Below are 26,437 nucleotides of genomic sequence, written 5' to 3' on the forward strand. Positions count from 1 at the left end.
CTAGACTGACCCACTATAGGAAACATCCTCTCCACATCCAATCTAAGCCTTTCAACATTTGATAGGGTTCAATGAGATCCCCCATTCTTCAAAACTCCAATGAGTACAGACCCAGAGTCATAAAGTGCTCCACATATGTCAATTGTTTCATTCCTAGGATCATTCTTATTAATCTCCTCTGGACCCTCTCCAATGCCAGCACATGCTTTCTTAGATAAGGCGCCTAAATCTGCTCACAATTCTCGAAGTGCAATCTGACCCATCCCTTATAAAACCTCAGCATCACATCCCTGCTTTTATATTCTAGTCCTCAAAACTAAAGCCAACATTGCGTTTGTCTTCCCTATCTCTACTGCAACCTGCAAGTTAACATTTAGGGAATCCTGCATGAGGACTCCCAAGTCCCTTTGCACCTCTGATTTCTGAATTTGCTCCCCGTTTAGAAAATAGACTATGTTTTTACTACCACAGGTATATGACCATACACTTCGCAACACTATATTCCATCTGCCACTCTCTTGCCCATTCTGCTAATCTGTCTAAGTCATTCTGCGGACTCCCCACTTCCTCAACACTACCTGCCCCTCCACGTATCATGTATCATCCACAAGCCATCAATTCCGTCATCTACATCATTGACACATAGCATGAAAAGAAGCAGTCCCGACACTGACCCCTGTGTAACACCACTAGTCACTGGCAACTAACCAGAAAAGGCCTCCTTTATTCTCAACAAGACCTCTAGTTGTTGAAGGAAAGCTCTGAGTGATAATAAACGGACATTTCCTCAGAGTGAATATAGGTAATTGTTTCCTACACAACATCAACAAGATTATACAAATTAGTCCACAGCTTGGACTAATGCAAACAGAAATGCAAACATTTCTTTACTGGTTTGGAGAATGGAAAGAAGCAAAGAAACCTTGGGCATCTGGACACAATGAGCAGCAGACAGCTTGGGCATGAATGGAAGCAAGACTAGATTGAAGGGATTTTCACCGGGAAAATGAAGAAGAAGAAGGCATTGTTCAAGCAGAAACTTCCTTTCAATATTCGGGAGGGACAGAGTGGCAAAAAGGCTGCTTTTCAATTATCATTAAATTACAAGTAAGAATTTTACATTTTCCCCAATTCAGCACTATTATTGTTTGGATGATGCATACAGGTGAAAATAGGTCTAGGATTGTGCAATATTATGGTCTTAACTCCACTCTTCTCGCAGAAGCTAATGGAAAGTACAGCAGTTTGTTGACAGCAGCTTTAGACTTGCATTGATTCATCTATACATTATAATAATTAGTGTACTTGATGATTAATGAGGTTAGTGGGACTGAATACAATGGCTTCAGCCTTCTCAATATTGCTTATGTAGAATAATTTGCTCATCCAGTGTTAGACATTGAACAAGAGGTTAGGGATGGGACAGATGCTGTTGGGACTAGAGTTCAACACCAGTAGAGTTTAGGACAGCAGGTGGGGGAAATCAAAGTCAGGTGTCCACTTCTATCCTCTTCTTTGGCTTATGATATTCCGAGATAGTTCCCTCCACTCACTGTCCTAAATCATTTGCTTTGGTTACCCTTCAGCGCCATATAGCATTCACAACACAGACATTCTAATTATGACCCTCTCCAACAAGGCTGAGTCCTTCCAATGTCAACTCAGTGTCACCCAGCTCCAGCATCCTGGGTGATTTTTTTTTTAATTAAACAAAATATACTTTATTCAAAAATAAAATTATATACAATAACAATTCAATGCCTTTCAATTCTTTACAGTTGTTACCATTACTGTCTTTACATTTTCAAAATTCAAATTTTTTGCCATCCACATGGCATTCTGTTCTTTCGTATTTACATTCGATTGTATACCCCCAACCCCCCTACCCCTCAACTCCCGCGGGAGAAGAACCCTAGACTGTGGTCCTTCCCCACCGGGCCCTTGCGGTGGCTACACCGAGTTTGAGTGCATCCCTCAATCTATCTGGACGGTCACAACACTGGGGCTACAAAAGTAGTTCAGAGACAGGGTGCACTGCTGTGAGTCTCACTTTTAGCTCGCTAAAGACGTTCCACCAATACACAGGTTAGTGTAGTGATGGCATACTTGCCTCAGTGAGCAGAGTTCCATCAACACCATATAAACTCAACACGATCCACGCTGCCTCAGTAATCAGCAACTAAACTCCAATCTAACCACTCCCTTTCATCACCACTATGGCTGCTATGTGGACCACCTATAGATAGATAGATAGATACTTTATTCATCCCCATGGGGAAATTCAACTTTTTTCCAATGTCCCATACACTTGTTGTAGCAAAACTAATTACATACAATACTTAACTCAGTAAAAAAAATATGATATGCATCTAAATCACCATCTCAAAAAGCATTAATAATAACTTTAAAAAGTTCTTAAGTCCTGGCGGTAGAATTGTAAAGCCTAATGGCATTGGGGAGTATTGACCTCTTCATCCTGTCTGAGGAGCATTGCATCGATAGTAACCTGTCGCTGAAACTGCTTCTCTGTCTCTGGATGGTGCTATGTAGAGGATGTTCAGAGTTATCCATAATTGACCGTAGCCTACTCAGCGCCCTTCGCTCAGCTACCGATGTTAAACTCTCCAGTACTTTGCCCACGACAGAGCCCGCCTTCCTTACCAGCTTATTAAGACGTGAGGCGTCCCTCTTCTTAATGCTTCCTCCCCAACACGCCACCACAAAGAAGAGGGCGCTCTCCACAACTGACCTATAGAACATCTTCAGCATCTCACTACAGACATTGAATGACGCCAACCTTCTTAGGAAGTACATTCGACTCTGTGCCTTCCTGCACAAGGCATCTGTGTTGGCAGTCCAGTCTAGCTTCTCGTCTAACTGTACTCCCAGATACTTGTAGGTCTTAACCAGCTCCACACATTCTCCATTAATGATCACTGGCTCCATATGAGGCCTAGATCTCCTAAAGTCCACCACCATCTCCTTGGAAATAGAAATAGAAATGCACTGGGAGAAATAGCCAAGCTTCACAGAAAGCACCTCCAAAGAACACAACTCCATTCTAACCATTCCCCTTCTCCACGCCAAAGACCACAGTGTCTACCATTTAAAAGCATAAGGACAACAGGAGCATGGAAATTCCCTAGTTGGAAGATCCGTAACAATATGTACTGTTCACTGTTTTCTTGTTGCTAGGTCCAAATGCTGGAACACTTCACCCAACTTACCCCGGAAGCACGTTTCCAAACTAACCACAACAGCTAAAGACAATAGCTCATCACAAACAAGGACAACCAGGGACTGACTAAGACATGCCTGCAGTGACTCAGTCCAGGCATGAATAAAAATATCTTTAATTAGTCCATGTCTATCCAAATACTAAAATATTCGATCCCTTAGAATACCTTCCAATAACTTTCCCATTACTGATGTCAGGCTCACTGGCCTAAGATTTCTTAAATGCTGGAACAATATTAGCACCCTGGCACTTCACCCATGGCTAATGATGTTTTAAATATCTCTGCTAGGGCTCCTGCAATTTCTGCACTAGTTTCCCACAGTATCCGAGGGAACACCTTGTCAGGTCTTGGGATTTATCCACCCTCAATCCCTTAAGACATCAAGCACATCCTCCTCTGTAATCTGTACAGGGTCCATGACCTTGCTGCTGCATTGCCACACTTCTATGGACGTCCATCTCCCAAATAAATATGATTGCAAAAATTCCATTTAAGACCACACCCATATCTTTCAGCTCCACTCATTGATTACTTCTCTGATCGTACAGAGGATAATTTTTGCTTGCTACTATCCTTTTGCTCAAAATATATCTGCAAAATCTCCTTCACCCTGTCCTTTAGCCTTCCTGATTTCCTTGTTAAATGTTCTCTTACATCTCCTATACTCCTCAAGCACTTCATTTGGCCCTGAATGCCTATACCTGCTCTGCACCTTCTTTTCCTGAACCAATGCTTCAACATCCCTTGAAAAGCAAGGTTCCCTAAATCTGTTATCCTTACCTTTTATCCTGTCGGGCACATACAAGCTTGGTACTCTCAAAATTTCACTTTTGAATGACCCCCAATTACCAAGCGTACCTTTGCTAGAAAGCACTCTGTCCCAATCCACACTTGCTAGATCCTTTCTGACACCATCAAAATTAGCCTATCTCCAATTTAGAATCTCAACCCAAAGATCAGACTTATCCTTTTCCATACTTATCTTCAAACTAATAGTATTATGATCACTAGTTGCAAAGTGTTCCCTGACAACTCTTCTATCCCCTGCTCTGACTCATTTTCAAACAGGAAATCTAGTGCCGTACACTCTCCAGTCGGAACTTCCATGTATTGATTAAGGAAACTTTCCTGAACACATTTAACATATTCTTTCCCATCCATCCCTTTTACAGTACGGGAATCCCAGTCAGTAAATGGAAAGTTAAAATCACCAACTGTCACAACCTTATGTCTCATACAACAATCAGCGATTTTGCTACAAATTTGCTCCTCCAAATCCCATGGACAGTTGGTGCTCTATAATATAATCCCATTAACATGATCATACTTTTCTTGTTCCCCACTAAATGAGCTTTCCAGTCTGTCCTGACTGAACATTTCTGTGACAATTTCCCTGACTAGTAATGTCTCCCCTCCCCCTTTAAATGCTCCTGTTCTATTACATCTAAAACAATGGAATCCCAGAACATTGAGCTGCCAATCTTGTCCCTCCTGCAACCAAGTCTCACTAATGACTATGATGTCATAATTCCATGCCCTAAGTTCATCTGCCTTTCCTACAATAGTCCAAGCATTGAAATATATGCAACTTAGAACAATAGCCCACCATGCTCAGCCTTTTTATTCCTGACTTGGTATGTAGATTTAGCAACATCTTTCCCCATTACCTCTCCGCTATTTGTTCTGGCACACTTGTTTCCATCCCCCTGCAACTGTAGTTTAAATCACATCCCACCCCTCTCACCCTCCCCCCACAACATTAACAAACCTTCCCATTAGAATAGTAGTCCCCTCCAGTTCAGGTGCAAACCATCGCTTCTGTTCAAATCTCACCTTCCCTGGACACAAACTCAATGATCCAAAAATCTGAAGCTTTCCCTCCAGCACCAACTCTTTAGCCACATGTTAAACTAAATGTCTGTCCTATTTCTGGTGCCACTAGCATGTAGCACAGGTAGCAATCATGAGATCACAGCCCTGGAGATCCTGTTCTTTAACTTATCATCTAACTCCCTGAACTCACTTTGCAGAACCTCGCCACCTCTCCTACCTATGTCAGTGGACCATGACCATGACCACTGGCAGTTCAGCCTCCGACTTAAGAATACTGTGGACTTGATCGGAGATGACTCTGACTCTGGCACCTGGGAGGCAACAAACAATTTAGGAATCTCATTCTCGTCAAAAGAATCTCCTTTCTGGTCCCCTGACCAATGAATCCCCTAGCATAGTGGTTGTCAACCCGCCTATCACGATTGACTGGTCGATCTTTGAGACTTTCCCAGTAGATCCCGAAAAAAAATGAAAAATAAATACACAAATACTGTTGAGAGATTGTTTCCAGGTTGCGGGGTTTTAGTTCCATTCTTCCTGCCCAGTGCGCATGCGTGTAGCCCCCCCGCACTACAGTGTACTTCAGTGGTCCCCAACCACCGGGCCGTGAGGAAACGATAGGAGTCAGCTGCACCTTTCCTCATTCCCTGTCAGCCCACTGTTGAATTTGAACCCACGCGAGGTCATCAGTCGCCTAAACGCCGTGATACCCTCGCGCCAGGGATCACTGGTTGGCCTTGCGCGACCGGCGGGAAGTGCCGTTGGTACCGGCCTGGAGCGCAGACAGATGGGCGCTGTCTCTAAACCTGTTTAGCACACCGAATGTTTGTGAGAATCCAGTGCTAAAATATTCGCAGACGACCTAATTCGGGCTCAGGGTTTCATAATTAGCAGAGCAGCTACCGCACTGCAATCTACTGAAACAAACTTTTGTCGGCCGATAGATCCTACAAGGGGGGCGGGCACGCATCCTGCCGCACTCCTCGCTCCCTTGGTCGCTCTCTCCGGACTGCGACTGCTGCGGCCCCAGCATGGGGACCTCCAGCCCTTAACTTGTCCTCTCACCCCACCCACGACCAGTCACACCTGGCCAAGGCGGCTGGCAGCAGGCAGCAGGCGGGAGGCTTTAGTTCGGGCCGGGAGGCTGTCTAATGAGGCAATGAAGCCCTCAAAACTGCTTCAGTACCTTGAGTCCAAGCACCCTGCACTTAAAGACAAACCCGTTGAGTTTTGCGAGCGGAAAAAACATGAGCAAGCAGGACAGAAGCTAAGTGCCGAGAGCCGCGAAAACTAAATTGCAGAATAGACTGGACATAAGGAACCTGCTTCGAGTATCGCTGTATTCCGGTCGTGTTTAACACCACCCACCCCCCCAGCCCCCGTCGGCCAGTCCACAAGAACACTGTCAATATTAAATCGGTCCGCGGTGTAAAAAAAGGGTGGGTACCCCTGGTGTTTATACATTATTTCTACTTCCGGGTTGCGGGGTTTTACTTCCTGTCTTTTCTGCCTCGGTGCGCATGCGTGTAACTAATTGATCTGGGGTCGATCTTGCCTTTCACTAAGGCCGAGGTAGGGGATCTTGGGCTTAAAGAGGTTGGTGACCACTACCCTAGCACTACAGCTCACCTCCTCCCTCCTTCCCTTCTTAGCCACAGAGACAGACTCAGTGTCAGAGCCCTGACTACTGTTGTTGTCCTCTGCTAGATCATGCCCACCAACAGTATCCAAAATGGTATAATTGTTGTTGAGGGGAACAGCCACAGGTGTACTCTGTACTGGTTGCCCAGACCCTTTCCCCCTCCTGACATTCACCCAGTTACTTGTGTTTTGCACCTTGGGTGGAACTGCCTCCCTATATATCCTGTCCTATGAACCCCTCAGCCTCCCAAATGATCCAGAATGCATCCAGTTCCAGCCCCAACTCCTGACCGTGGTTTGTTAGAAACTGCTGCTGGATGCACTTCTTGCATGTGTAGTTATCAGGGACACTGGAGGTCTCCCTACCTTCCCACATCCCATAAATGGAGTATACCAGTGTTCTCTCTGACGTCCCCACAACTCTAACTGTGCAATTAGAAATAACGTAAGAATAAATAACAAAAAAAATCTGCCAATGGCCTAGCCTCTCCTCACCAAGCCCTCAAGCCCCCATTCCAACACTGGGCCACTCCCACAACAGCCCCTCCACTTAAACCTAACTTTTCTTTATTGGTCCGAGCCAAGTGCCTAATTATGCGCAACCCAATATTGCCTTGGGACTGTGGGACGCAAAATGTGCTAACTGCCCCTGCTCACTTCTTTTAACTCTCTCTCCTTTCAAGCAATCCAGTGACTCCTCGGAATTGTGGATAAAGAAATAAAAATGGCAAATGCGCCATTTCACAAAAACCCTGTCCAATCTGAGACATACATCCTTAAACTCACATTAGGTCTCATGCTGTACATAACCTTCCTAATTGTTTGCTGTAGCTATCTCCAAGCATCAGAAACCAATAAAGCCAGATCTCTCTGTACACCAAGTCTTATCACTGTTTCAAGAGTATTCACTTTACCACTGTGTACAAAATCACGCTGTCTTATTTTGTGGTCTAAATCTGACTACCATGCCCTTAACACCTCTGTAACACTGAATCCTCCTCTCTGCTTACTTTCCCATTGTACTTTACATCATTGGCAACCCACAATCATTAACACAGCTGGTGAATAGTTCAGGGCCAAGGGCTGATCCATTTTGTCTTCTTCTCAAGCAGTTCTTGCAGATTCATGATAACTTGCTTTCACTTGCCTTTGTAGGGATCCGAGGTGGATGATGAGGCTAATGTGGGAACCACAGACTCTGCGACAGGAGGTGCCTGCCTCAGTTTTGAGGGAGGCATGCTTCTTCGGATGGCTGGAGAGCTTTTGTGCCCCTGACGCATGGCCTCAAAACTCTCTACACTATCCCAAATGCTCCTCTGTCGCTCTAAGCAGTTGTGGGCCAGAAATTTCCACAGATGCATCTGCTCTGTCTACCTGGCAATGTCCTCCTACAGCAGAGATCAGCATAGAGGCCCCTTTGTACCCCTGCAGAACAGTCTGTTAATCCAAAATGACTCTACTATACTCCAATATGCTTGTTCTTCTTTACCCTATCTGCTCCCCATGCTGATGCACTATCCTAAATCAGTGAGCTCATATTTTAGACAATAACCTTTTTGAAACCTCATAAATCCTGAAATGCTCCATCCAATTGTCACCCTTTTGATTACATTTTTAAAAAACACAATTCCCTATATACAAACATATTAAATCATGTTACAGTTTTCTAAGTGCCCAGTTAATGTATCTGGTCTGACAACAGACCAGTTGGCATCCAGCCCTTCATTTTATCTGTTTCTCTGAATTGCATGTTATATTTGCTACCCTGTGAGCTGCCGGGTCAGCTCTAGTATCAAGGAGATTTTAAAAGAGCATCCTAATTCTCCCAGTAATTCTGCAGTCATTCATGTTAGAACTATAGGATGCAAATTTTCAGGCCCAGGGAATCTGCCTGGTGTTAGTCCTCTAACTTTTTCAGATACTTCATCTTTCATGATATTGATGATTTTTTAGTTCCTTAAGTATGCTGAGCATAAAGTATATTGCACTGATGTAAAGGGTGCATTACTACTTATTTCTGCATAGTATGCTTTAAGTTTAAAACTCATTTCAGATCAATTTGCATCTCCATTGAGCTGAATTTTTCCGATTGTAATCAGTTGTCCCTGGAGAATTGCCTTACTGTGAACTCACTAAATGATGCCTGCAGACATAAAGTGAACCTCCTCTTCTCCAACCGAAAATGAGCCTCAGAATTATGCTTTTCTATCAACCTAACGACTTGCTGTATCACCCACCCCACGTCCATGTTCCAGATTCAGTGGCAATTGGAGGCTGGTTTGATTTATGTCCCTCCAGCCAGAATGAGCTAGTTTAATATTAGTTAAACATTTCCTATAAAGTTATGATCATGGAGAAAAGGGCATTAACTTATCACGTTTTACAATTTAACAATCGTCAAGATGAGAATTAATAACAAAAAGAAACTCTCAAGCTAGTTTTTCCTCTGTACTGCACACAAAAGATTGACAAAAAATTCTCTTAGCTTCAAATTTTCACAATGTATCTAATCTATAAGCAAAGAACAACAAACAAATTAAAGTGCAGATTGCTATCTTTTGATCCATTACAGGAAGTTATAGCATTTAGGAAATGTTCTGCCAGTTTTTTTAAACAGTACAAAAATTGTGTAAACTTGCAAATGAAAAACTTAGAATCTCTAGTAAAAGTCTTTGCCATAGTGACTGCGATGAATGATTAGAACTGAGCTTTATTAATAAAGCACAGCTGCAAGAGAGAAAATGTATGTCTCACAGGCAAAGGTTAATTGAATCTCATGAATGTTTTGTTTCAAACCCAAACTTCCTTGCCCTCCAAACTAAAACGCAAAATGACAAAATGGCTTGCTGTAAAAATTCAGACAGATGTTACAGGGGAAAATGTTAGAAACAAGAATTCCTCTGGATGCAAATAAATCAAAAATCTTTCACCAGATTCAATACTGCATGAAAGTACTGACTTCTCAGGCTACATAAGATGACTGTTGTGCTAATGTTCCCACTGTACAGCACTGCCTTGCCAAAGTTTCACACAAGTAATAAAGGAATGCAACAGAAATGAGAATACTGGTGCTATGGAAATGGACAGCCTAATTCTCCAACAAGTTAACCACTCCTGAACTTAACCTTTGTAGCATTCTTTACCATCCACTGCACTCCACCAGCAATAATTCTCTCTGTATATTCCCCGTTGTATCGCTCCTCTTTCCACTGAAAAATGCATTTTTGGTTCGGAATGCTGTTCACTTCAATTGTTTGCACGATTTGTATTTTTTTTCACTTGTGCATCAAGGGTTGGTCTTTTATTTTTTAAATTTTTTTTGTTTCTTTAATTGGGTTCTTTAGGGTTTCTTGCTGTGTGGCTACCTTTGAAAAAGCAAATCTCAAGGTTGTATAATTTATGCATTCTTTGACAATAAATGAATCTTGACTCTCAAATTTAACATTGCGGTCTTTAAACCTTCTACATTGAACATGATGACATGTTACAGAACGGATTTGTTTGTTTGTTAAATATTCTGACTGTACAGAAATGCCACAGCCGGAAGTGGTTCACATATCCAATGGAACTCCATCCCTCTTGGCTCCTACTCAACAAGCAAACCACCCTGTAACTGGTTTTCAGTCATTAAAAATCTGGCCGTAAAATTGCCCAAACACCACCAAAATGAAAACTAGCCCCAAGAGTAAAATATCCACAACCCCTCTCCCCTCAAAAATAAGGGGTGGCATGGTAGCATAGTGGTTAGCTCAACGCTTTACAGTACTGGCGACCTGGGTTCAATTCCCACGATAAGGAGTTTGGACGTTCTCTCCATGACCACGTTGGCTTCCTCCAGGTGCTCCGGTTTCCTCCCACAATCCAAAGAAGTACTGGTTCTGGTTAGTAGGTTAACGGACCATTGTAAATTGTCTCATAATTAGGGCTAGGATTAAATCAGGGGTTGCTAGGCAACTTGATCTGAAGGGCCAGACAGGTCTACTCCAAAATGCATGTCAGTAAATAAATAAATACAAGTTGGAGCATGAAGGGGCGAGAAAAAGAGCTTTAACGTGGATTAAAAGGGAGAAGTCAGGGTGAAGGATTGGTTTAAAGATCTTCTGGCAGCCAGACACAATATTTGAATTACCTAAAACTACCTGAGCATGGCAGGGAGAGCAAAAGCAAAAGGTTTTTTTTCTAAATTTATTTGCTCGTTATGTAAGTGTTTAATCATTATCCTAGTGAACAGTAGTCTCTAAGGGCTCTCATTGCTATCACTATTTTAATAAAGGAAATGCAGCCACAATTTAATTGGTGAAGAACTCATCTGTTCTTTGAAACGTTCAGTGGGATACTTCACATCGATCCAAGATGGGCCCTAGGTTTAACTTCTTATGGCAAGACATCCCTATCCTCAAACCCGCCCCATTACCCCTGGAGTCACCAAGGAAATGCTTTCACCCTGTTGCAAAGTCCCATTCTGTGATATCATCCCATGATCCATGTGAATGCTCAGCCTATCTTGTCACTAGCTCCCCCACCCCTTTCATATTACGCTTGCACTTCCATATGATGCAAAGTAGGCCATTTGGCCCATACAGTTCCTCCTGGCTCTCTGACGAATACCACAAATTTCCCACATTTCTCTGTAATTTGTCTGTCCATATGTGCCCATCAACTTTCCCCATCCAAATTCTCTGATCTACACTAGACGTAGCTCACAGTGGCCAATTAAACAACTAGCACCTCGTTGGGATGTGGGAAGAAACCCACACTATCACAGGGAGAAAGTGCAAATTCCACACAGACAACACCAGGTGTCGGGATTGAACCTGGATCACTGCAATTATGAAGCACCAGTACTACCCGAGGGGCTGCTATGCTTCCTTCTCCCTGGGCTCCGATATTTTTACTGCTTCCTGACATCAAGTTGCATGAGAAGAAATTTCTTGTGACCATACCACAAAGATATGAGAGGACAGTCTGTTGTCTCCGCCATTCCTACCCATTGACTCATTCAGCCTTGTTTGGGACACTGTAACCAGACAGGGATCTAAGCCACTAGGGCTCTGGCAGCCCCCTCCCCAACACTTCCTATTTTTGTTTTAAAAGCATAATAAACAAAGACTCAACACGAGGAAATCTACAGATGCTGGAAATTCAAACAACAACACACACAAAATGCTGGTGGAACACAGCAGGCCAGGCAGCATCTATAGTGAGAAGCATTGTCGACGTCTCAGCCCGAAACGTCGACAGCGCTTCTCCTTATAGATGCTGCCTGGCCTGCTGTGTTCCACCAGCATTTTGTGTGTGTGTTGTATAAACAAAGACTACATGGAATTTTATCACTGTATTTTGAGAAATTCTCCAATATTGCCCACCTTCTTCAACCTTGCCTTTGACCTCATTCCAGGTCCCAGAACTCCAACAGATATCAGAATCAGGTTTATTATCATCATCTTATATAACTTGAAGTCTGTTGTTTAGTGCAGAGTGTTACGTACCCGTGACACGTGACAGTGGTGTACTTGTCACGTGACAGGTGTTGAAGCTATAATGGACTTGAGGTAATGGTCTTGTGATGGTGGAGTGACATCATTTTCCCACCAGTAGAGGTCATGACAGGTTTTTTTTTACAGGGTATAAAAGGAGGACCCCTCCCTGTGAGGAGGGGCAGTTCATGGCTGGATTTGCCATGTTGATTCATGCCACTGCGTGATTTAATGTTATGACGCAGTTTAGTTGAAAGATGGAGTTTTATTTAATGCCTAAAGTTTAAAAGGTCATTGCCAGCAGTTTCTTTATAATACTGCTAGTTAAAAATCAGTGGAGAGTGAAGATCGGAGTTCGGGAGTTAAAAGATCGAGGAAAGTCGATTTCAACGGTGAAACAGGTTCGACCTTGTTTGATCCTCATTCGGAAGGAATTCGTTGACTGTCCCCGTGTTAATCCCTGTGAATAGCAGAAAGGATTGGGAACAGTTTTGTAAAGGAAAGGTCAGTGCCTTTAAGCCGTTTCATTTTCCATCTTCATAAATTCTTCGTGGGAAAAGTAGTTCGACTGGGAACCGCAGCAACACGACGTGAAAGAGAATTTAAATCGTCTTAAAAAGTCTCTCCCTTTAATGGACTGTAAGCATTTTGAACTTTAACAGTACTACTTTGAAGAACTGTTTTTGCAACATTGCTTTAAGAACTGTTTAAGCTGCCGCACAGCAGCTGATTTCCAGTTACGTTAGTGATTTGTTTACTTTTGGGGGTTTGTTTTTCAGTGTTTAATAAATGTTTTATTTGTTATAAAAACCCCTGCCTCACTCATATATTTATTGTTGCTGAATCCGTAACAAGAGAAATAAAGTTACTTTCTCTTGACTTCTCCTTCCTGAAGTCTGGTTAATTCTTCGGTCTTACTGTTGCTGAGTGTGTGGTTGTTGTTGTGAAACCACTCAACCAGCCGATCCATCTCACTCCTGTAAGCCTCCCTATCACCATCTGAGATCATTCACACCCACTCACCCCAGTCAACACTGAGCCAAGCCTTGATTTCTGATCCACATCATAAATCCCATTCACATCCATCTCTATGTATCATTGGTCACTGCTCCCCTCAACTACTCCACTCCTGAAATCTCCGTGACCACCGGTGCTCATACGAGCATGTACATTTTCCAGAAACACTATATTGAGATGGCTTGTACCCATTGATCCTAATGCTCTTCAAACTTTCTATCACCCGCCTCTCTACCCTCATCGAGCTACAGTACCTCCACTCCTGACATTTAATATAAGAATTGGGATGTCATGTTACAGCTGTACAAGACGTTGGTGTAGTTCTGAATGCCACTCTGTAGGAAAGATATGATTAAACTAGAGAGAGTACGAAATTATTCAAAATGATGTTTCCAGATCTGGAGGGCTTGAGTAATGATTTTATAAGATCACGGGGGTGGGTAGGTATGATAGATTTTCCCAGGGTAGGGGAGTCTGAAACTAGAGGGCATAGAATTAAGGGGAAAGATTTCAAAGGGGCAGGTTTTTTAGAGGGGGTTATAACAAACTACCAGAGGAAGTGGTAGAGGTGGCTACTATTGTCAGGTTTAAGACATATGGAGAGGTACACGTGACGGAAAAGTTTAAAGAGGTGTAAGCCAAACATAGTCAAATGGGATTAGCATACATTGGTCAGCATGGAGATGTTGGGATAAAGAGGCCTCTTTCCACACTGTACCACTCCAGGATAACTAATCAATGACACTTTAGCATTCTCATTCTTGCTTTCTGGTCTGTAGGCATCTCCCTGTATCCCTTGCACCACCACCACCCCACGCATGCACCCAAACACTCTACATTATTCTGCCTTATTCTGTCACTATTCTGGCACAGGCTATAAGGCATTCATTCTCTGTGGTTTCTTGACTCCTGCACTCCCAAGAACCTAATCATTCCACCACAGGCAGCTATACCTTCTGGTGGCCAAGCTCTGGAATTCCCTTGCTAAACCCCTTATAACTTGATCAAACTTTTGGTCACTTTTCATAATTGCACCTTCTGTAGCACAGATTCAAAGTTTGTTTGATAATATCCTCCAAGGTGAAACAGGACACCTTGCACCATTAAAGTCTCTGCAAGCCTGCAAGTTATTGACACATCCATTGTTGATTTAAAAACATAGCCAGCATTCCAGCAACTATGTGTAGACTGCACTCTGCAGGATAACAGCATTGCTTCAAATAAAGTCATGGTCTGCAACTGGACCTGTGGTATAAAGGGACCATTAAGCACACCTCTCTCCTCTCTCCTGAAAATCCAATGGGAATATGAGGCTATGAGGATAGATCTGTACTGAGCCACTGTGTAAAGATGAAAAGGCTGTTTACTACAGGCAAGAGAAGCTCTGTGCTCACCCTGCAGGGACCTTAGCATTGAAAATGTAATATTGCCCAGCACAGCAAATACCATCAACCCTGGGAGATCACCTGCAAGGTGAGCTGTACTGAATACAATTGCCAAGCAATTGTAGTGAACCCAGATCCACTCCCTACTGAAACCAAGTCAGTCCTGTCAGCACACTACCTCTAGTATTTGGATAGTCCTTTCTCTGCCTACTGAATGTGGAATAAGAGGAACAATTCTCTGTGTCTCTTCCCCTGCACTGATCACCTTCACTAACCACTGAATCCTGCTGACACAAATGAAGAAGGACCAAATCAATGCAGCGGTGAAACTGGTGCCAAAGATGTCAATATGAACCATACATCTGCTCTGAAGCAATAGTGGTGAAGTGTCTGTTCCATATGACACGAATGAGGCTGAGGAACCAACAGCAAAAATGAATAGGCACAGACATCCAGCACACGAATTGATCTAGTTGTTTCCCACCAGAAGGATTAGGATAAATATTCAATACAACCCAGCTGATTTGACTCCCTATGTTATTGAGTCTGCTGCTGTGACTGGAACCTACTCTGCCTACTACCCTGTGAATACAATATAGTTTATCAAACCTCCTTGGCAATTGAGACAGGATGTAATAAGCATAAATCACTCATTGGCAAAGTCATGTTGCCTGCTCTGGTAACACAACCTGCACCATATAATTTATCAATAAGTAATTTCCCACTCATCGTCAGTCTGACCTGCATGCAACTCAAAGCCCACCAACATGTCTGCCTCTGAAGCTCAGGGGCAATTAAGGAAATGCACAAATCTCAGCAACTTCAGTGAAATCCACGTGAATAAAACTTCCACATAATTGACTGAGCTCATAATAAATTAGAATATCAAAATGCTATGTATCAAAATAAATACTTTCTCAAAAAAAGAACCAAACAGTTCCCCTTCACCACCACCCTCCCCAGTTTGGTAGAACTAGACCTCACCCTCACCAATTTTTCCTTTGGCTCCTCCCATTTTATCCAGACATGGGCACACTCATAGGCTCCAACTATGCCTGCATTTACATTGGCTACGTAGAACAGTCCATGTTCCAGACCTTCCCTGGTAATGTTTCGCAATTCTTCCTCCAATACATTGACAACTACATTTGTGCTGCTTCATGCACCCATGCTGAGCTCATCAATTTCATTAACTTTGTCTTAACTTCCACCCTGCCCTTCCACCATTCAGAGCCCCAAACAGTCCTTCCAGGTGAGGCAACACTTCACCTGTGAGTCGGCTGGTGTGGTATACCGCGTCCGGTGCTCCCGGTGTGGCCTTTTATATATTGGTGAGACCCGACGCAGACTGGGAGACCGTTTCGCTAAACACCTACGCTCGGTCCGCCAGAGAAAGTAGGATCTCCCAGTGGCCACACATTTTAATTCCACGTCCCATTCCCATTCTGATATGTCTATCCATGGCCTCCTCTACTGTCAAAATGAATCCAAACTCAGGTTGGAGGAACAACACCTTATATACCGGCTGGGTAGCCTCCAACCTGATGGCATGAACATTGATTTCTCTAACTTCCGTTAATGCCCCTCCTCCCCTTCTTACCCCATCCCTGACATATTTAGTTGTTTGCCTGTTCTCCATCTCCCTCTGGTGCTCCCCTCCCCCTTTCTTTCTCCCGAGGCCTCCCGTCCCATGATCCTTTCCCTTCTCCAGCTCTGTATCATTTTCGCCAATCACCTTTCCAGCTCTTAGCTTCATCCCACCCCCTCCTTCTCCTATCATTTCGCATTTCCCCCTCCCCCCACTACTTCCAAATCTCTTACTATCTTTCCCTTCAGTTAGTCCTGATGAAGGGTCTCGGCCCGAAATGTCGACAGTGCTTCTCCTTATAGATGCTGCCTGGCCTGCTGCGTTCCACCAGCATTTTGTGTGTGTTGTTTGAATTTCCAGCATCTGCAGATTTCCTCATGTTTACCCTGCCCTTAAATTCACTTAATCCATTTCTGACACCTCCTTCCACTTTCTTGATCTCTCTGTCTCTATCTCTGGAGACAAAATGTCGACTGACATCTTTTCTAATCCTGCCAATTCCCATGGTTATCTTGCCAACACCTCTTCCCACCATGTTTCCTTTTAAAATGCTTTTCTCTTTTCTCAGTTCCTTCATCTTCAGCACAACTCTTCCCAGGATATGGCTTTCCTTTCCAGGACATAAGAGAAGTCCTCCTTCAATGAATGCATTTATCTTCTTCCACCACTGATGCTGCCCTCATCCACATCTCTCCACTTCCCGAACATCCATGCTCATTCCATCTTCCTGCTGCCTCAATAGTGATAGAATTCCTCTTGTCCTCACCTACCAACCCATAAGCCTCTGCAACATCCACCTTCTCCAAAAGGATCCTACCGCCAAGCAGATCTTTACTTTTCCCCCACTCTCTCTGCTATCCGCAGAAATCGCTCCCTCTGTGATTCCCTTGTCTATTCATCTCTCCACACTCATCGCTCTCCCGGAAAAGTGCTGCACTTACCTATTCACCTCTTCCCTCACCTCCGTTCAGAGCTACAAACAGTCCTTCCAGGAGAGGCAACATTACACCTGCAAAACAGCTACGGTTATCTATTGTGTCCGGTGATCCCAATGCAGCCTCCTCTGCATTGGTGAGCCCTGTGGTAAATTGGGAGGCCACTTCGTCAAGCAGCTCAGCTCCATTTGCCAAAAGGGGAACTTCGCCGTGGCCAAACATTTTAATTCCTCTTCCTATTCCCATTCCGAAATGTCCCATGATAAGGCCACCCTCAGGGTAGAGGAGCAACATCTTATATTCTGTCTGGGTAGCCTCCAACCTGATGGCACGTATATCGATTTCTCCATTCAGTTAAAAAAAATTCCCCTTCCTCTTCTATTCCCTACTCTGGCCTCTTACCTCTTCTCACCTGCCTATCACCTCCCCCTAAGTCTCCTCCTCCTTCCCTTTCCCCTATTCTCCACTTTCCTCTTCCATCTGATTCCCTCCTCTCCAACCCTTTACCTTTCCTAGCCACCTGGCTTCACCTATCACCTTCTAGCTAGTCCTCCTTCCCCTCCCCCCACCTTTTTATTCTGTTGTCTTCCCCCTTCCTTTCCAGTTCTGAAGAAGAGTGACTGTTTATTCATTTCCATAGATGCTGCCTGGCCTGCTGAATTGTGTGTGTTACTATCAAAATGAACCAGGTGTGAAAGATTGGCAATTGGCTCATCCAATCTTGCCCAATGGATGGTTGTATCAGGAATTCACTCCCATCTGTGCAATAACTGAATCATTCAAAATACTGAGAGTAATTGATCGTCAATCAAGAATCATAGAATAAAGGATGGATTGATGAAATAAAAGGACGGATTAATGATGGTGTAGCAGCCTTAGAAGACACGAAAGGTACAGAAGGTAACCAAGAATATAATCGTTTATCCTTATTCATAGGCTGCTTATTGGAAACACATACAATCCAATAAATTAATAAAAACAGGGACTGGGAATCGGTTAGCATCCTTTCCATAGCAATCACTCAAGCAAGTCCATTTCTGAAGGCAATGCACCCCAGTCAAGAGGCTGCAGTTCACCCACTATGAGCTTAGTCATGCAATTTTAGATTGTAGAATCTAGACAGAGTCAGTTTTGTCCGACAATATATATTACTACTTCACCATTTTCAAGTCAATATGTAAACATGAAAAGTAGATCATGAGATTTTGGGCTTGTCATCTTAGTGCTCATTTGTGAAACCAAAAAATGCAGATTTGACTGGCCACACATACTGACCAAACCAACAGTGTCCTCACCTCCGACTCAGTCTTTTGTCTCTGAGTTAGAAGATTATGGGCTTAAATGTAAATCCTGTCACCTGTGCAGCACTCTAGATGGCATCAAACAATGCCCAAACTAATCTCTCAGGGGGATATAGAATATTCTAAAAGTGCTTGGCAGCTCCTCTGTGTCCTGGAAATATTCCTCTGCTGTCAGCATTACCAAACAAAAAAAACAGATAATCTGATCAATAAGACATCCCTGCTTATTAACCTTGCTCTACGCAAACAGGCTGTGGGATGTGGCTATGAAATGAAACACTGAGATTAAAAGAATTGTACAAACTACAAGTTCTTCCTTTCCCACAATATTTTCCAAGGATAAAAAGGGTACCGAGTGTTGGGGTTAATTCGGGACTGCCATTACAGGTCAGGAGTGGCTCACGTAACACACATAATGTTAGGAGGCTGGGATGCGAGGGAGGGGGGAGCGAAACTGGGGACCCCGCTACATCGAAACTACTAGTGTCACGCGATTCAGTAAACAAAAGAAACAGGTAACTCGTGAGCATATGGCTGCGGGCCAATAAGATGGACACAAGTGCCCGATATTACCTAATATGTAACGGGGGGTTGTGCTGGGGGGAAAAGGGGTATAAATAAGAGCAGATTGTAAGGGGAAAACAGAACGCCTTCTCCAGCGACTCCGTGGATTCGCTGTGCCAGTTACGAATTCTGCAATAAAGCCACGTTTTGTAATATTCCGGTGTTAGTTGTCTCTCTTCCTAAACGAACACAGGGCAGAATTTCAAGCCCAACATTTGGTGACCCCGACGTGGGGAGGGAGAGACAACACAGGCTGGCGGGTCCGACAGCAGACAACTTGCGGCCGCAAGCTCGACTAAGGTCAGGAAGTGCCTGTTATATCTAAGACTTCCACTAGATAGTCAAATCACTGAGTTAGATCTTGTCTGCTGACGGACCCTCACCAACCCCAAATTACCCTGGGAGAGATCATTCCCGGTGCAGAATCGTGACTGGTAAGTACTAACTCTTATCTGTTTTTAGGAAGATCCTCCGCCCGTGGAAAAGTCTTCTGAGTGAGGGTACCCGCCGCCCACGATGGGCATAAAAGTCTCAGGAGTGAGGAGGAGAAGAGAAAGTGTTCCGCGGTACACCTTAGTGCACGGGGATACTGACGGCGCCTACCTTAGACTGGTTGTTAAGAGGAGAAATCTCCCACGCGAAGGTCAGGTTTTGAAAGGCGACCGTCCCATATTTGATCCTCTCTGTGTACTAGGGAGCCATGGAGCACTTCAATTTCGAGTTACCGAAACTCAGACATTTGTGTGTTGAGTAACAGAGTATATGAGAGTTTTTAGAAATATGGTAAAATTGATAACTGTGCGAGTTCAATAAACTAACAGTGAGCAGCCGCAGGGGTCGGACACCATCAAGGTAGGAGTGGAAGTGTTCCTCCGAGGCCCAGGGAAGCTCACCTGGAACGGAAAACGGTGGCATGGTCCATACCCTGTCGCCGAGGTCTCCAACAGGGCATTAAAAGGTAAGAAGGGAGGGGGACAATAACTGGCATCATTTTCTACTGGCTAAATAAGATCTCTGGCAAGTGGGGAGCGTTTCTGGGACAGTCGGCTCTAGGACTGTCTATTTAAATTGCTATCTTTATCACGTGTGGTTGTTGTTGCATACCCTGTATTAGGACCCTAGTCATCCGGACTATAGATCGAGCCTTGACTGGAAAGAATGGACCTCCAGCGGCGTACCAGGCACCCTTGTTCCCGGTGGAAGGGGAGGACACGGCCCTCCCGGAAAGCGGACGCGCTATGGGAGGACACGGACTGAAATGGACCATGGCAAGGGGGGGGATTGTGAATCTGTTCTTGAATAAGTTTTCTGAAATGTTGCATGCTACTTGTAAAAATTGCGGATGTTTAGGGAACCCCTACCCATATTTTGTGACCCTAGGTCGGACAAATCAGGATAAGCAAATAGGGAGGACACGCCAAAGAGTGCCGGGGGACGCTCACCTCTCTGCCTGATCCCGGCCGCCGCGGAAAAGATTGTAAGGGATGTGGGGATGTGGCCTCTGGGAGGCCAAGGGAGGGAGTGTTGGGGTTAATTCGGGACTGCCATTACAGGTCAGGAGTGGCTCACGTAACACACATAATGTTAGGAGGCTGGGATGCGAGGGAGGGGGGAGCGAAACTGGGGACCCCGCTACATCGAAACTACTAGTGTCACGCGATTCAGTAAACAAAAGAAACAGGTAACTCGTGAGCATATGGCTGCGGGCCAATAAGATGGACACAAGTGCCCGATATTACCTAATATGTAACGGGGGGTTGTGCTGGGGGGAAAAGGGGTATAAATAAGAGCAGATTGTAAGGGGAAAACAGAACGCCTTCTCCAGCGACTCCGTGGATTCGCTGTGCCAGTTACGAATTCTGCAATAAAGCCACGTTTTGTAATATTCCGGTGTTAGTTGTCTCTCTTCCTAAACGAACACAGGGCAGAATTTCAAGCCCAACACGAGTTAATGGTGACATTTCTCTGATGAAAACGCTCTCAGGAAGCGAGCAATAGGACAAAAACAATAGCCACAGCTTAGACTCATAAACGGCTGTGGTGTTTGAGATTCTTGAAACAATTTACCATTTCTGCTGAAAACCGTGGTGCCCATCTACAGACGAAACTGAACAGAAAGTTGCATATAATCCACAACCTGAACTGTCAACTCTGCTGGACTCGGAGGGCATGACAGCCACCTGTTCACCCTGTGATGAAACACCAACTGCTGTTGGAAGGTCCGTATTTCGGTCTATACTTCTGCTGTCCCAGTAAAGTAGCCAGCATAATCAAACATCCCCACGTACCTTTTCCAAACCCCATCAGACAGAAGATACAAAAGCATGAAATCATGTACCAACAGGTTCAAGGGCCATTTCTACACTGCTGTTATACACTATTGATTAGTTCCCTAGTACAATAAGATGGACTCTTAACCTCACTATCTAGTTCATTATAATCTTGCCACTTAATGTTCACCTGCACTGTATATTCTCTGTAGTTGTTACACTTTCTTCTGCATTCTGTAATTATTTGACCTTGTACTACCTCCATGCGCTGTGTAATGACTGCAAGACAAGCCTTTCACTGTACCTTGGTCACTGTACCGTGATCATAATAAATCAAAAACAATTCCAATTGCAAGGCTATCACAATGGTGACGATACCCTCTAGACTGCTCAAAACTCACTGGTCTTCCAGTGCACAGTGTCTACGACTGACTGCTGCTGGATGACATCTTCCTGGTCTAGAAGTGTGTGTCAAGGGATGTGCTAATATTGTTGACACAAAGGTTCCAAAGGGAAAGGGCAGTTTACGGCCTTCTTGTCATTGCACATTGAAGGGGGCTTAAAACACAAAATCTGTTGGACTGGGTGTGCTAGGACTAGAAAGACCTAAGTGGAGTGGATGTAGAGAGGATGTTTCCTATAGTGGGGAGAGGAGCTGTATCCACTTTTGGAATTCCCTCCCCAAGAACCAGAGGACACAGCCTCAAAACAGAGGGACATTCATTGATGAAGAAAAGTTTATTAGCCAGACGGCAGTGATTCTGCCACAGGTGGCAAGAAGATACAAGGTATTAAAGTATGAGCTAATAGAAGAGTGACAGTTCCAGTCAATAAAGGGAGCCTTCGGCGTCCTTTTCAGTGCTGGTTAGGTGACAGAACCTTTGTGCGCTTTCTTTCTATTAGCACCACTGCACACTGCCCTCTAAGCATCTACCTTTCCATTGAGACATGGTACAACTGTTGGCATTAAAATCACCATTGATTTCAACAATGTCAGAAAAATCTGTGTTCCCTCAGATCTGATAGCAGTCCTGTGTTCAGGACTGCACAGACCCAGCGGTATGCTTTTCTTTCTGTCCTGTTGTCTTTCATCCCCCTCAACTGAGGCCTCCTCCAGAGAAATGAATTAACAAACCTCTACCACCCTCTCTAAACTGGAACTACCACCATACATTTCATTCAATCTCTTGCTCTGCGCCCAACCACTGTTTTGTCTTCCTGCCCATTCTCCTTGTCTTACAATCTAAAATCATACGTTTCTGGCTTTAGCCACAGTTCACATGGAAGGCCATCTCCCCAAAATTAACTTGGTTTCTGTCTCCACAGATAATGCCTGACCTGTTGAGCAGGTATGTTTTTTTAAATACATCAGACCAGTATCTGCCGTTGTTAGTTCCCTCTGTGCAATGTATAGAGGGATGTTTCTGTGAGGAGAGGCCGAATCTTGGGGCCTCTGGTTCATGGCGGCATGGTAGCGTAGTGGTTAGCACAACGCTTTAAAGTATAGGTGACCCGGGTTCAATTCCCGCCGCTAAGGAGTTTGTATTGTATGTTCTCCATTGTCTCCTGATCAGCGTGGGATTAAATCGGAGAGTTACTGGGCGGTGGGGCTCAAAGTGTCTGTCTGCGCTGCAATTCAAATTAATAAATATGCAGGAGGTGGTGCAAATGGAATGTAGGCAAAGGTTTCCTCTGCTTTGTTTACAAATATTTTGCGATTAAAAACACTTGGTTTCTTCCCATGCTATCAGCTTTGTAAACACATCACATCTTTCACACACCGTACCAGGAGTTTTTATCTCACTCAGTTTTCCATTACTGTCACTTTAACACTTGTTACACACTTCAGACTGGACAACTGTCACAACAATGCGTTATTCTGTGCTCCTCGCTGTATCATTTACTCTGTGAGCTAAAGCAAATTTCATTGCAACCCAGGTAAATAATCTTACCTGAATCGGAATGATACTGAACATCCCACCCGAAAGATCAACCAATAGCGTAACACTTCTCCACTACACCTCTGTCAGTAACACACATACTGGTATAATTTACCATGAAAAGCCCCAGAAGCTGATCAACAATAAACGAGCCCAAATCGGAATCGCCCTGAGCCCAGTGGAGGTTTGAATGGATTTCCGGAGCCCGTGCAGTACCGGGCTCTGAGCACTCCCACCGGGCATGGCTCGGCCAAAATTCGTTAACGCACCTCTGATCGCCGCAAGCCCCGATTTAGATCCCATCCCTCCCGACACAGAGTCAGGAATTCTGCCAAAAGTTCCCTCCTCGTGGTAAACTTCCCCCCCCCCCCACACAAGATTCGGATATGCAACCGAGCGAGCGTGCGGTAAATCGCCAGACGTTAATCTTAAATTGGTTTTACTTAAATTTCATCTTATTTCAGTGTACACTATTGCCGGGGGTCTCCGTTCCATTCATCGGAGATTGATATGATCATTAAATACAAATGTTGGTAAAAGTCCAGGAAAACAATGATCACAATCCGGTCCTGACCGCAAACAAAATGAGCCACGATTTCTAACATTTGGTGAACTATCTTTAAAACTCTACTGGGTATCCGAGCTGATATACAGCTCTGGCTGCTTGCTGAGACATACAGCCGAATGAACCGAGAGCTTTCTCTGAGCAGATTCAGATCTGGGATGGGATTTCGTGGAAAACTGACTCAGTATGGAAGCAAGCGTTAAGAAAGAACTGGACAACCAGACGGTTTCTGGTTTGTTTAACAGTCCATAAAACAGAGTCCAACGCAGCCAATGCGCTTTACATTTGGAAACCGTTGCTGGTGTAAATCAACTTAGATCAAACGAATCTGGCCTCTACACGGAAATCCATCCAGTGCAAAAAGCAAGTGATCTTTAAAAAAGCGGCATTATAGAACATCTCCTCCACCTTTAACCAATGTTCCACAAAGAGTGAGGCACCATGCACTGGGTCAGAATGGTCCCTTAAAGATGCAGAAAATGATATTAAGTGTTCCAGTGTGATTAATAGGAGCGACCCAGCCCATCCCCCTTGCAATAAAAGCATCCCTTTGAAAGCTTCTAACTTTTTTTTACAAACTTCCACCCACCACCACCAACTCCCCCCCCCCCCCACACACACACACACACTGGAAACGTAAACTCTGCCGACTAGCTTCGCATTGAAGTGCCAACGATTTAAAAAAAATCACTGAGAAATCCGCATACTACATTATGGGAAAAAAATGTCTTTACAATCAAGAATAGAACCGTAAAGAACGAGGCAGAGTTGCGAGCAACTTTGGCTTTGCAGCGAAAAAGACGGCTGCCCCGCTGTGTATTTTCCGGAGCCCGGCGGAGAGTGTGAGACAAGGCGGGTATCGATCCGGAGCCAGCGTCTCTGCAATGCAAACACGGTGCTCCCCAGAACCGATCTCTGTGTATGGTAAATGCACAGAATTTCAAAGCGTACCTTGAAGTGTGAAGGCGGACGGAGCTCGGCTTCACATCACCAGGCTAACCCACGTCGCTGATGAAGGCTTTGGACAGCCTTCTTTTCCGCAGGCATCGTGGCGACTGGAAGCAGTCCCGGACGAGGAGATCCACAGTGGGACGGAACGTGCCGACTCACTCGCTGCCCCTCAACAAGTAATGAATGAAACTCGTTCTGGCCTCACTTCCAATGGCGCTGCGATTAAATACGGCGGGAGGTCGCTTGGTCCAACCCCTCTCGGGCAATCTGGGACGAGACAGTTGGAAGCATCCTGGAGTTGGAGGGGAGCCCCGCCTCCGGCCAGCCACATCACCCAGAAACGGCTGCAAAGCAGTAAAAACTATCCTTTGGGCACCTCCGACCAAAAGGTCCCGATCTTCTCCAGCGAAGTGGGTGGGAGCTCGCTTCCCCGCCCTGGGGTCTGCAGCCGCTACCAGGCTGGAGCAGCAGAGACAGAAACTCTCATCAGCACTTCTCCAAAACCCGGGAACGTGTCTTTGATAAGCCTCGAAAAAGCATAGCTTTACGGGCACAGACACGACGGGCCAAGTGGCCTTGATCAGATTAATATTTTATTGTACAAACACAGGGAAATCTGCAGATGCTGGAAATTCAAACAACAACACACACAAAATGCTGATGGAACACAGCAGGCCAGGCAGCATCTATAAGGAGAAGCACTGTCGACGTTTCGGGCCGAGACCCTTCTCCTTATAGATGCTGCCTGGCCTGCTGTGTTCCACCAGCATTTTGTGAATATTTTATTGTAGTTTAGTTTATTAAGGTCACATGATTTAACGGTATAAGTGGGAATAATTCTGTGTACATAATAATAAAACTAACAACCAAATACAGTGTTAATAGAGATAGGCACAGTCAATGTAATAGTAAGAGATATGGCTATAGATACAATAACTAGTGCAAAAATGGTTCCCAGCCACACCGGGGCAGGGAGCTGGTTCTCTGAGATCAAATTTGCCTTGACTCTGGGCTGTGGTACAGCAAAGGTCCCATCCTTCAGAAGCGTTGAAAACACAGCCCTGTTCTCCCAGCTGATTGTATCCTACCCTCCCACATGTTGGCACATGGCCAAGTGGTTAAGACGTTCGTCTAGTGATCTGAAGGTTGCTAGTTCGAGCTGAGGCTGAGGCTGCGTGTGTGGCCTTGAGCAAGGACATACACACAGCTCAAGGAGCAAGGAGCGACAACACCAGTGCCAAGCTGTATGGGTCCTAGTGCCCTTCCCTTGGACAACATCGGTGGCGTGGAGAGGGGAGACTTGCAGCTTGGGCAACTGCCAGTCTTCCATTAAAAAAACCCTGCCCTGGAAACTTTCCAAGGTGCAAATCCATATTGAGACTAATGGAGGCCTATACACACCCTCCCAAAGGACAGAGAACCTGAAATGTTGACTTTCTAATTCCCTCCACAGATGCTGTCTGACCTACTAAGTTCCTCCAACATTGTGTGTGTTAATATAAATTACAGTATCTGCAGTCTCTTGTGTCTTCATCTCCGGGAATTTATCCTTAGGGGTGGCTGTCGTACCTATCCCCACAACCAACACAGTTTAATAGATTAATTTATCACACAGCTGATTGTGTCCATTTGCTATGCATGGATGCATTATCACATTAAGTAATAATGCCTCTGACAGGAAAACACTGGTGTGTCCTCAGGTACAAAGGACATTTCCTCTGGACTTGATTT

General features: G+C 44.5%; 1 protein-coding gene across 3 annotated transcripts in view; it reads right to left on the minus strand.

Annotated features, from left to right (window-relative positions):
* The window catches only part of LOC140714204 (carbohydrate sulfotransferase 3), a 99,192-nt gene extending 74,278 nt beyond the window's left edge, over positions 1 to 24,914 (minus strand). For all 3 annotated transcript variants that reach the window (XM_073025188.1, XM_073025189.1, XM_073025187.1), the window contains exon 1: positions 24,707 to 24,914. The gene's annotated coding sequence lies outside the window, so the exon portion shown is untranslated. The remainder of the gene's footprint in view (positions 1 to 24,706) is intronic.
* Between the last annotated feature and the right edge of the window lie 1,523 nt (positions 24,915 to 26,437).

This window comes from Hemitrygon akajei, chromosome 21 (assembly GCF_048418815.1).
Source record: "Hemitrygon akajei chromosome 21, sHemAka1.3, whole genome shotgun sequence".
Taxonomy (NCBI): Eukaryota; Metazoa; Chordata; class Chondrichthyes; order Myliobatiformes; family Dasyatidae; genus Hemitrygon; species Hemitrygon akajei.